Here is an 11,638-nt window from a genome sequence, read left to right on the forward strand (position 1 = left end):
ATTTCATGTCCTCATGCCCAGGCTGATCTCTCCTCTTTCTCCTTCCACCCACTGGCTTTTGTCTCCCACCAGCCCCCCTGTGTAGAGCCTGACTCTGTGTTCTCCATCCCCTCCTCGCTGGCACTGCCAGGCTGGGATGAGGAGCCCCTCAGCCTTCCCTGCTCCAGGCTGGACCAGCCCAGCTCCCTCAGCCTCTGCTCACAGCCCAAGGGCTCCAGCCCCACCTTGGAGTCCCTTCCCAGACCCTACTCCAGCTGCCAGACATCTTTCCTGCCCTGGGGAGCCCAATCCAGGCCACAGTGACCTGGATAATCCCCGTCCTTGATGTCCTGGTCACACAGCCCTGGCCCCTTGTCCCCTGTCAGGCTCTGGGGTGGATCCTGTGGAACATCCTTTGGTGGAGGCTGTGGCTCCAGGTGGGCTGGGGGGGATCCTGGGGGACAGGGACCCTGCTGGGCATGGACAGCATTGGAGACTTGTTGGGAGAAACTGTGAGGGGGAGCTGGGGCAGAGTGACCAACCCAGTGACCTGACACAGCCCTGCTGGGATGTCCCACAGCCCCTTTGTGATGTCACAGCCTGCTCTGTGATGTCACAGCCCATTGTCTAATACCACACAGCTGGTCTCTGATGTCACAGACAACTCTGTGATGTCATAGTCTGCTCTGTGATGTCAGAACACTGCCCTGGGATGTCACAGATATGGCCTATGATGTCACAGCTCATCCATGACCTCACATCCCCCCCTTTGGGATGTCATAGCCCACGCTGTGACCTCATGTTACCAGATGATAAATTGTCTTCACCAGCTGAGCTGACACCTGGAGCTTGTTCTCCACAACCCCAGGCCTGTGGAAACCACACAATGCCCATTGTGTGAGAAGGGGAACTGGAAGTTCAGCAACCACAGTGTCCTGCCAGCTCAGCCAGGCCCACTGGAACATTGGGGTCCGAGACCACTAGGGACCACCAGAGAGACCCCCGGGTCTGGAAGAATGCATGGGTAAAGAGAAGGGGAAATATGTTAATGATTTTGGGGACATGATCATCATATGTGTGTTTAGTCAGGGAAAATCAATGAATATGTGTGCAAAATACAGAATATAAAAAGAAACTTTTATGTACTCAGTCTGCATAGCTATGGGAGGAGCTGTCCCCCGTGCATCCAGCTGAATAATGAGTGCTTCTTCTTTATGCTACATTGGGGTTCAGGAGTTTTCTTTTTTACCAAATTTTTGGTAACACTCCCACTGCCAAGGAAAGCTCTGTCTCCTGCTGTTCACAAACAGAGAAGGGCTGGTGGCAGATGTGGGGCTCAGAGGTTGCCTGGAGCACAGTGACCATGAAATGATCAAGTTTTCAATGTTCTGGAAAAGAAGGAGGGGCAGCAACAAAACTTCTACGCTGGAATTAGGAAGGGCAGACTTTGGCCTATTTAGGATGCAGATTTGGGGAGTACTGAATCAGGCACTGATTTTTATTAAGGAAAACATCCCTTAAAAACAAAGGGGTCCAGGAAGGATGGACACATTTCAAGGAAGTAATCTTAAGGGGGAAGGAGCAGCCTGTCTCAATGTGGCAAAAAAAGAGCTAGTGAGGAAAATGACTGGCCTGGCTGACCGTGGAGATTTTGTGGGAACTCAAGGGTAACAAGAGGTGCATCAACTTTGGACAGAAGGTCAAGCAGCTTAGGAAATGTTTAAGGATGTTGTGAAGTCGTGCAGAAAAAAAGTCAAGAGGTGAAAGCTCAATTAGAGTTTAACCTGACCACTTCTGTGAAAAAAAAATAGACAATGTTTCCACAATTAAATTAATAGCAAAACATGGGATAGGGAGAACCTCTACTCTTTATTGGATGTAGTGGGGAATATAGTAACTAAAGATAAGGAGAAGGCAGAGCTATTTAACATCTTGTTTCTCTCAATTTTCAATATTAGGACAGGCTGTCATCAGGACAAGTGCTCTGCTGAGCGGGTAGATGGGCACAGGGAGCAGAACAGCCCCTGGAATCCAGGAGGAAGCAGCTGGTGACCTGCTGAGCCACTCAGATGCTCACAGGTGTGTGGGATCAGATGGGATCCTTCCCAGGGGGATGAGGGAGCTGTGGATGAGCTCCCCATGCTGCTCTCCATCATTTACCATCAGTCCTGGCTCAGCAGGGAGGGCCCAGAGGACTGGAGGTGCCAATGTGAGCCCATCCCCAAGAAGGGCTGGAAGGAGGAGCTGGGGAACTCCAGGCCTGTCAGCCTGACCTGGGTGCCCAGCAAGGTTATGGAACAGATCACCCTGAGTGCCATCACAGGGCACCCACAGGATGGCCGAGGGATCAGAGCCAGCCAGTGTGGATTTCAATGTCTGCATGGAATGGTCTGGATGAGGGGATTGTGTCCAACATCAGCAAATCTGCAGATGACACCAAACTGGGTGTGAGTGTGGATCTGATGGAGGATGGAGGTAGGAGGGCTGTGCACAGGGCCCTGGACAGGCTGGATCCAGGTGTGGTTTAACAAGGATGTGTGATCCAACAAGGTGAGGTTTAAGAAGTCCAAGTGCCGAGTCCTGCACTTTGGCCACAACAACCCCTGCAGCACGACAGGCTGGGGACAGAGTGGCTGGAGAGCAGCCAGGCAGAAAGGGACCTGCAGGGACTGATGGACAGCAGGCTGGGCATGAGGCAGCAGTGCGCCCAGGTGGCCAAGAAGGCCAATGGCTCCTGGCCTGGCTCAGGAATGGTGTGGCCAGCAGGAGCACGGCAGGGATTCTTCCGCTGTTCTGGGCACTGGTTGGGCAGCACCTGGAGTGCTGTGTCTAGTTCTGGGTCCCCTGGGGTGGGGAATTTGAAGAAATTTGTATCAGGAAGAGTAAAGAAAGCCAAGGTGAAGCAGAGGAAATGCTCAGGGCAGTTTGGGGGTGGCTGCCAGGCAGCGCTGGCTCTGAACAACAGCGTCTGCAGTGGGACAGGAAACTCCCAGCTGATGGGAACAAACTTTCTGGCTGACTGCAGAGGCCAGGACAAAGCTCAGTGGTTTCCCTGGTGTCCCCCAGCCCTTGCTGGCCCCAGGGGCTGATGGCATTTGTGCTCCCTCAGGTTCATGTCCCCACACCAACAGCATGGGGGTGCTCCCCCTGCTCTGTGCAATGCAAACAGGGGCTGCTGAGCCAGTGCTGCCGTGTCTGTGCCTGCAAGGATGGGGCACCTGTGTGAGCTGGGGGAGAGGCCAGGGCTGCAGAGGGGGGATGTTGTTGGCAGCTCCATCAGGACGCTCTGGGACGCTGCCCTGGGCTGTGCAGCGCACTGGGGATGGATCAGCCCCTGCTCTGCTGCTCCTTCCCGTCTACCCCAGGGCCCTTGCAGAGCACCAGCTGTGTCTGTCCTCCGCTGCCATGGCAACCCTCAGGACAAAGCGGTGCCAGGGCTGTTCCAGGTACAATTGCAGTGACACTCCTTGGTGCCACCAGGTGCCATGGCAACGTCCACGGGGACCCATTCCTTGGCTTGGTGCTATGGCAACCAATTCCCGGCCCCATTGTGATGGTTGGTGGCCATGGAAAGCTGCCCTGGGCCCTTGCTCAGGGCTGGTGTCAGTGCCCAGAGCCAGAGGGGATCCCTTGCTGGGGGCTGTGCCATGGCCACCTGCCCTGTGCCGCGCTGGCCGCTCAGGCACCAGGAACCAGCAGCCAGCGGCACTGCCAGGGCCAAAGCCAGGTCAGCCAGACAGAAAGGGGCAGGGCTGGGCACTGTTTCCATGGCAACCGGCACTGGGGGGACACCTGGGTCACCTGGCCTGCCAGTTGCCATGGAAACCCCTGGCAGGGACTGAGGGCACAGCCCCTGGCACTGAGACACTGCTGGGCCGGGTGCTGAGCACAGGGCTGAGCACGCAGAGATGGTTTTGTTCTTGCTGAGCTGCAGCACAGCCAAGGCCTGTCCTGCCCCTCGTCAGCCACGCTGGGGAGGGGCTGGGGCTGCAGGGGAGCTGGGCAGGGGACACAGCCAGGACAGGGGACCCCAACTGAGCCCGGGCACACCCCAGACCAGAGCACATCATGCTCAGGGTGTGAAGGGGGGAACAGGGAGGAAGGGGGGAATTTTGGAGTGAGGGCTTTTGCCTTCCCAGGGAACACTTAGGCAAGAGGGCCCCTGTGTCCCCAGTGGGCAGGGTCACTACCAAAGACACAGACACCAACTGAAGGAATTGTGTCATTTATATCATGCACAGCTGCAAAGAATTACAAAAGGATAAGCTCAGAAAAGCACATGATCATTAGCAAAGATACACAAAAGAATAAGTCAGCAATCCATCATAACTCATCATTACATTTTGATGACCAATCCCTTGATGAAACACTAGAGGTGTTTGTGGCAGACAAAGATTCTGGCTGACTATCAAGGTACACCTTACAGACATCAGAAGTACTTTAGTGACACTGTTCTTCATTCTTTTTTCTCAATCCCATTGGAATTAGGAACAAGAATTCTGTTGTGCCTGGAGCTGGCACCTTTTTAATTCCAGAATAATGCCCCGAGGCCCTTTGCTGTTCAGCTTTACCATGCTGTCGGTGGCTAACAAGGCTTGGGGGGCCCTTTCCCCTCTGGCTGGAAGGGGCCGGGTCCCAGTCCCTGAGGGACACCCAGGCTCCTGGATGGAATTCCTGTGCAAGTCCCTCAGTGTCACAGCAGCCTTCACATGGAGCCCCATGGATCAGAGCATGTTACAAAGGGGCCCTTGGGGCAAACAGGGAGATTTGGTCTGGCAGGATGTGTAAAAATCCTGTCAAATCTCCTTGTTCTCACACAGAATCCCTGGCTGCAGGGACACATTCCCATTGTTCCTGCCCAGGGTTCAGGACTCAGAGTTGTCTTTCCTAGGAGCTGTTCCTTCAGCTGCCTCAGAAGGGCCATTTGGCCTCTGGACCCACACTCTGGCTCCATTATTAGGGCTGCTGGATTCAAACCCTTTATCTCCACAAATGGTGGTGATTGGAGCTGGATCTCCTTTTTTCACAATCGTTCTTAAAATTGCAAGATCAGTAATTGTGCTACCCTGTCATGGGGTTGAATAATCCAATCCTGGTCACTATAGTTTAACAGAATTACTGTAATTTCTCCTTGATATTCTGCATCAATTCCTCCTGCCATGACAGGAACACTTTGCAAGGCCAAGCTCCAAGGGAGCAGTTACCAAAGCAAAGTGTCCTGGAGGAATCTGAATTCCTGTTTCAGAATTGACAGCTCTCATTTGCTTTGACATTCTCCACATTATTTCCAATGCATGAAGGCCCAGCCCTGCAGCCTCTGGGCCGGCCCTGCCAGGGGCCATCACAGCCAGAACAATTTCCCAGGCAGCCCAAGTCTCACTGCCCATGGCTGGATTTGCAAACTGGGGGCAGCCGTGCACAGCCAGGGGGTTCCATTTCCCCAGTGGGCCATTGTGAAGGACATGGAGCACATCTGGGAGATGAGTTCTCCATGGACAAAGGTTCTCATCTCCTCATTTTTCCAACTGCTCTTTTAACAACCCCTTCACCCTTTCAACCAATCCTGCAGCTTGTGCATAGTCTGGTACATGAAAAACCCTGCAGGCCTAATCACTGTATTTTTCACAGGAACAGACAAAGCACTCTGCATCACAGTATCAGCAACCCCTGCAAAAATAGCCAATTTCCTCCCTTTCTCCTTTTTTCATTGTATACAATCTCAAAAAGTTGACCACTGACATGAGGGTCCTGGCCAATTCTGTTCTGTAGGGTATTTAGTGTTACATCTCTGAGCATCCAAAGCTACCAAATTAGTATTGTCAGCACTATTTGACATTATTATTATTTTAAATATAGATACACATATTGAAATACATATTGACAGATAGATACAAACATATATATATAAATATATATATAAAGACATATATATTAATGCCTTCTTATTCTATAAATACATATATTGTTATTTATTATATTGATATTTCACTTGTACAAATGCATCTGAGCTCAAGATTAAAACCTTTTTCTGTTGCTCCATGTGGGAGCATTCCAACAATCATTGTTCCTTCTGAAGGTGCTGTTTCCAATGGACTCTTAACAAATTCAGCTTTGTCTGCCCAAACCCACAAGGTCTTTTCCTTTTCCATTTGCAATTTTCGGATGCATTTGAAGCCATTCAGGGGTGCAGCTTCTTTTACCCGACTGCCCCACTGCCGATACAGGGATCCAAACTCAGCCCACTCCAGGGCCAGGGAACTCCAGGGAAGGGCTTCCCAGCTGGGAATTTCTGATGGGACTGATTCCTCACATTGACACTGAACAAGTGACATTTTGTTGGCATCTGGCCAGACTGGGCCAGTTTTGTTTTGCCAGTGGGCAGGGTCATCACCAAAGACACAGACTCCAACTGAAGGAATCAGTGTCATTTCCTGCAGCTCAGAGCAGCAAAGAATCACAAAAGGAGCAGCTCAGCAATGCACCCAACCATCCCCACCAAAGACTGCCTGCAGTGATTAAGAAAGATCCAGCAGCATTTACCCTCAGCCTTTACCATCCCCCAGACCCACACAGCAGCTGGGGAAGCTGTCACAGCCAAGGGCTGCAGAGCCACTCCTGGGCACTGGCAATTCCTGCAGGTGCCTCCAGCCCCAGGAGAGGCTCCAACCCCGCTGGGAGAGGGCCCAGCTCTGACAGTGCTGAATGAACAAACTGACAGCACTGCTAGTGTGGCAACATCTGCTTTCTTCCTCCTCTTGGGTCCCTCCCAAAGCCTGGCCAGGGCTCAAGGAGAAACCAAGGGAGCTGACTTTGACCATACAGCCCCAAACAAGGCCAGATGTCAGATTTCATGGCCTTGTCTGGCTTCTAAATACACAAAGGTCAATACATGTTTCACTAATGAGTGGCTACATCTATCTCAGTGCTAAAAACCATGCACATTTCATTAGGGAGCAGATACAAAGATAACCTTTGCTTGGAAGGTTCATCCAGAGGCCACCTTTGGCTCAGGGCCTGCTGTCCAGGCCTCACTCAGGGCTGGTGTCCAGGCCTTGGCACTTCAGGGACGTGGTTTAGTGCTGGGCTTGGCACTGCTGAGTGACCGGCTGCACTGGGCAAGCTCAGAGGGCTTTTCCAACAGAAAGGATTCTGTGATTCCATGATTTTATCCACTGCATTCAGCTGGGGCTATTTTAGCAGCATTCCTATGCTCCAAAAGTTCCCTCTTGCCCAGATCCTGTGGCCTGAGGCTTCAGCTCCTTCAGCTCCTGGTGCTGAGCTGCTCATGCTGAACGAGATGGCTCGGAGAGAAGAACACAGTCCATGCAATTCCTTCTGGGACACGGAGAGGGGAGGCTGTGCAAACAGGAGCATTGTTTGCTGTGGCCTCCTCTCTGCCCTTCACGCCTTTCACTGCTTTGAACCAGCCAAGAGCTTTCTCCAAGAGTGCAATGGAGCAGCTGTTCCTGCTCCCAGGCCAGGCTCTCTCCAGTCTCTGCCCTTGCCTGGTTCTGTCCCTCTTGCTGTGCCCCCTGTTCCCCCAGGGCTCGCTGGCTGCTGCCCAGGACTGTGGCACTGGCACAGATCCAGTGCTCCAGAGCCTCCTTTCTGTGCCCTTGGAGCTGCCTGGGCACAGCAGCCTTTTCCATCTGGAAGCTCCCCATGGACAGGGAGTGCCCAGCTCTGTTCCTTGCACAGCCTCCAGGAGCCCAGGGCTGCCATCTCCAGTCCCTGCTGGCACTGGGGGCTCCCAGGTGCCTCAGGCTGCTGTGACACCGCTGCACACGGGAGGCAAGAGGGGCAGGGGCTGTGCTCAAAGTCAGCTCCATCTGCTGCTGCTGCTGCTGCTGCTGCTGCCGTGGGGTCATTTGTGCAGCCCTGGCCCAGAGTCAGGGATCAGATCCTGCCAGTCTCTTCCAGCCCTGGCTGCTCAGAGTTTGGGCCTTGGAGCCTCAGGTGGCCAAAGGCAGCTGCTGCTGGTGCCTCTGTGTGCCCGAGTTCAGCAGTGCTGCTCCATCAGTCTGTGCCCAGCAACGGGGAAAAGCCTCAGCCCTGCAGGGCCAGGAGCTGCCGGGCTCTGCCTGAGCAGCTCAGCCAGCAGGAAGGGAGCTGCTCCACACAGGAACCAGGAGCAAAGAAAATTCCTTTTGTAGGACATGTTTTCTATTGAAAGGAAAAAAAATAAAAAGCAATAAAAAACTTTATAAAATGTGAAAGATAACAACAAAACCCAAGTCTGCAGTCGAAAATCTTCTCTAACTTTGATTTAAGAGGTAACTGATCTTTTGAAACAGTACTCAGTTATTTATTTTGTAAATGTGCTGATGGCATGGATCCATCTTACTTACCTCAGCAATCATTATAAAAAGTTTTTGGGGATTGTTTCCAATATTGTTATTTTAAATTGTGGTCGAAGAAAGAGGAAATTGCTTTGTGCCATTCCAGCTCCAAGCAGGACTGGGAATGGAAACTGTGTCGAAGTACAAATCCTTTCCAAGATGATCTTCCTTCTCAGCCTCGGAATGAGCTACACATTCCTTTTGAAACTGTCATGGATTTCTTAGAGACACAAAGTCCCACTTACAGCTTTTTGCTCTGGTTTGGCAGTGCAGAAGGGCAATTCTCCATCCACCAGCTCCAGACTGCACTGCCTCAGGAGCATGGCCCACTCGCCAGCTTTGGCCCACTCGTGGCAGTTCTAGAGGAGGAACAAAGTGCAATTGCACAATTCCAGCCAGTCAAGAAGGAAGAATGGGACAGAGAAAACACTCTGTGCAGATCCAGGCATTCAGCTGGGACTGTGGAGAGTTTGGGTCCTTGCCAATTGGATGTGTGTCCCCAGCTGCAATCTCTGGGCCTGCAGCAGAGTCTCACTCACCTGCCAAAGCAGAAAGCTCAGGCGCTGTGCTTGCAAGGGGCTCGTCTGATGCAGAGCTGTCAGAGCAATGTGAGGGCAGAGCCAGCCCAGCTGGGCCCAGGGCTGAGCCCAGCAGAGCCCTGGCAGAGCCCAGAGCAGCCTCAGCACCCACAGAGCCCGGCTGCAAGGAGAGAAAGCAGAAACCGCCCATCAGCTGAGGGCTCCTGTGCCCTTGTGCCAAGGCCTGCGGTGCCCAGGCCATGCTGGCTGTGCCCAGAGCTGTGCCCAGAGCTGCCCATCCCTGCTGCCTTTGGCAGCAGAGCAGGAGGGCAGGACATGTGCCCAGCCTGCAGCCAGCCATGGCACATCCAGCCCTCAGCAGCTGCCCAGAGCAGGATGCTCCTGTGCTCGCTGCCAGCTCCCAAAAGCTCTGATCCCACCCTGCCAAGCACACAGGGACCCACCACACACCACCCACGGCTGCAAGAAAAGCTGCTCCCAAACCATGGCCTCAGCCTTCTCCAAGGGCATGGCCCATCCACGCCACAGCTGCTCCCCAGCACTTCCCCATTCACACTGGACCACCTTGAACATTTCCTCTGGAAAAATAAACAACACATTCTTGAAAAGAGATTAGAGACAAAAAGGGAAAACAAGAAAATTAGTAAAAAGTCTTATCTCTGTCAGAGCCTTGAGGAAGGCTCCCTCTTGGGTGAGGGAAGCCCACACTTTCTCTCTTCCCCCCTGCACTGCCCCCCAAAATCACGGTGATCCCAAAGCAAACAAGGGCAGTGGAGCAGCCCAGCCCTTCCTTGCCTGCACAGCAAAGCAGCTGTGCACAGGTTCTGAAGTCCCACCTCTGCTCCCACCATGGGGTTGGTTTGTGTCGGGCTGGCTGCCCCAGCCCCAGCCCCAGCCCAGGGCACGGTGGGTGCTGGGGGCTGTTGGCAGAACCAGGAGCCCAATCCCATTTCGTACCCACCCCAGCCCATCCTCCCAGCCCTGCCAAAAGCAGCTTGGCAGCGACTGAAGAATGAGCTGCATCTGCCCCAGCAAAGGGGGAGCCTTTGGTTCCCAGCCAGGCTGGGCCATGCCCAAATCTGGCAGAATTTCCCCAGGTGGGGACTCATCTGCAAATTCCCTGTGGAGTTTAGCTTTGAAGAAGGTGCCAGAATCAAAGTGCATCACCTTCAGCCTCCAGTGGCCAGGCTGAGGAAGAGCTTCTCATCCTTGGTGTCATCCTCACTCTCTCCAGCAGCAGCAGCAGCAGCAGCAGCAGCAGCAGCAGCAGCAGCAGCATCCCCACCCGGTACAGCTTCTCCAGGGGCTCCTTCTCCTTCCCTGGGGGGACACCAGGCTCTCAGGGCTCTGCCCAGGGCCCCAGCTGTCAGGGAACAGCAAACCAGCTGGGATGGCGGCCACCAGTGCTGGGCAGAGCAGCTCAGCTCCAGCACAAGGGCTGCGTGTTCCCATCCCATGACCCCGGTGCAGTGACACAGGCAGCACAAAAAGCTCTGGGTTCCTTTGCTTCTCATTGCCAAGGCATGTGTGGAGCTGGAACTTACCAGGGCCCTGGATACTCCAGGGACCTGGAGAACCATTCCCAGCAATTGGGAAAATCCTAGGTGCTCCATCCACTCATAGATGAGGTCTCCGAAATTGCCCCAAAATTGGGTCCAGCTTTTAGAGGCCAAAAAGAGCAAGTCCAAGTGTCTTGATGATATTTTTAGCCCAGAAAGCCCTGCAGCTGATGGCACACTTCACAATCAGCAGGGGACACAGCTAGGCCAAAGCCCAGACCTCTGCTGGGAGCCTTTCTCCTCAAATACCCTTCAGGCAAACCTCCATGCAAGTCACTTGGGAAAGTTTCTTCCAATGATCCGTTTCTGGCACATAACTGCACAGGGTTATGGGAAAGATTCTAAAGCAGCTGCTCTGGAGTCAAAGAGCCAGCACTAAGAGTAGTCCTTGTCATCTCTTTGTAGCTAAATCCTACTTTGGGGGAGTCGAAGGACTTTGGAATGAGCTAGAAAGCGGACCTCTGAGTTTTTTAGATGATGCCATTGCTTTTTCTTCTCTTCTACATAGACAGGAAGGGTGAGTTTGGTTCACATCTCCACCGCATGGCTCACAAGGCCACAAGACTTGTAGTTAAAAGAGCTTTGAAGGATTTCTTGGCCAAGAAGACACGGCCAACAAGGATACTTGTGTTTTGGAGCCTACCCTTCAATATTTCATCTTATGGACTCATGCTACAGTGTAAGCTTCCTTAGCCAATCATGTTATGACACACAAACTCACACCACTGCATCCTAAACTTCTTGTTTACAATTGTAACTACTTTTAGTTTTTCTAGATCTTGGACTCTAAAACTCTAAACTTTCTTCCCCGTGTCTCTGCTATAATAAACTAGAAATCCTCGTTCTCGCTTCTAGCACCTAAGTTTGGAAGCCCTTTCCAAGGTCTCAGATCAAATCCTGTGTTTAATTCTAAGCTTTGCTGACAAGACCAAAGGTCTGAGATTTCCCCGCATTTGGGTTTCCAACAACACTGATGCTGTTAGTTCCAGAGTGCCCAGGATCCCTCTTGCAAGTCAACTCTGGCAGGAACAAGGCGGCTGCCAGGGGGCTGCTTGTGGCCTCTGACAGCCCATTGCTCAGGGCTTGCCAGCGCCCCAGCCCCTCAGGGGCTGCCCCAGCCCGGCCAAGCTGCCCGGCAGCAGCGCCGCAGCCCCACAGCAGCTCCAGAGCAGCCCCATCCAGAGGCACCTGGGAGCCCTCAGCAAGGCAGCCAGCAGCACAC

Source organism: Melospiza melodia, unplaced genomic scaffold, assembly GCF_035770615.1.
Source record: "Melospiza melodia melodia isolate bMelMel2 unplaced genomic scaffold, bMelMel2.pri scaffold_62, whole genome shotgun sequence".
Taxonomy (NCBI): domain Eukaryota; kingdom Metazoa; phylum Chordata; class Aves; order Passeriformes; family Passerellidae; genus Melospiza; species Melospiza melodia.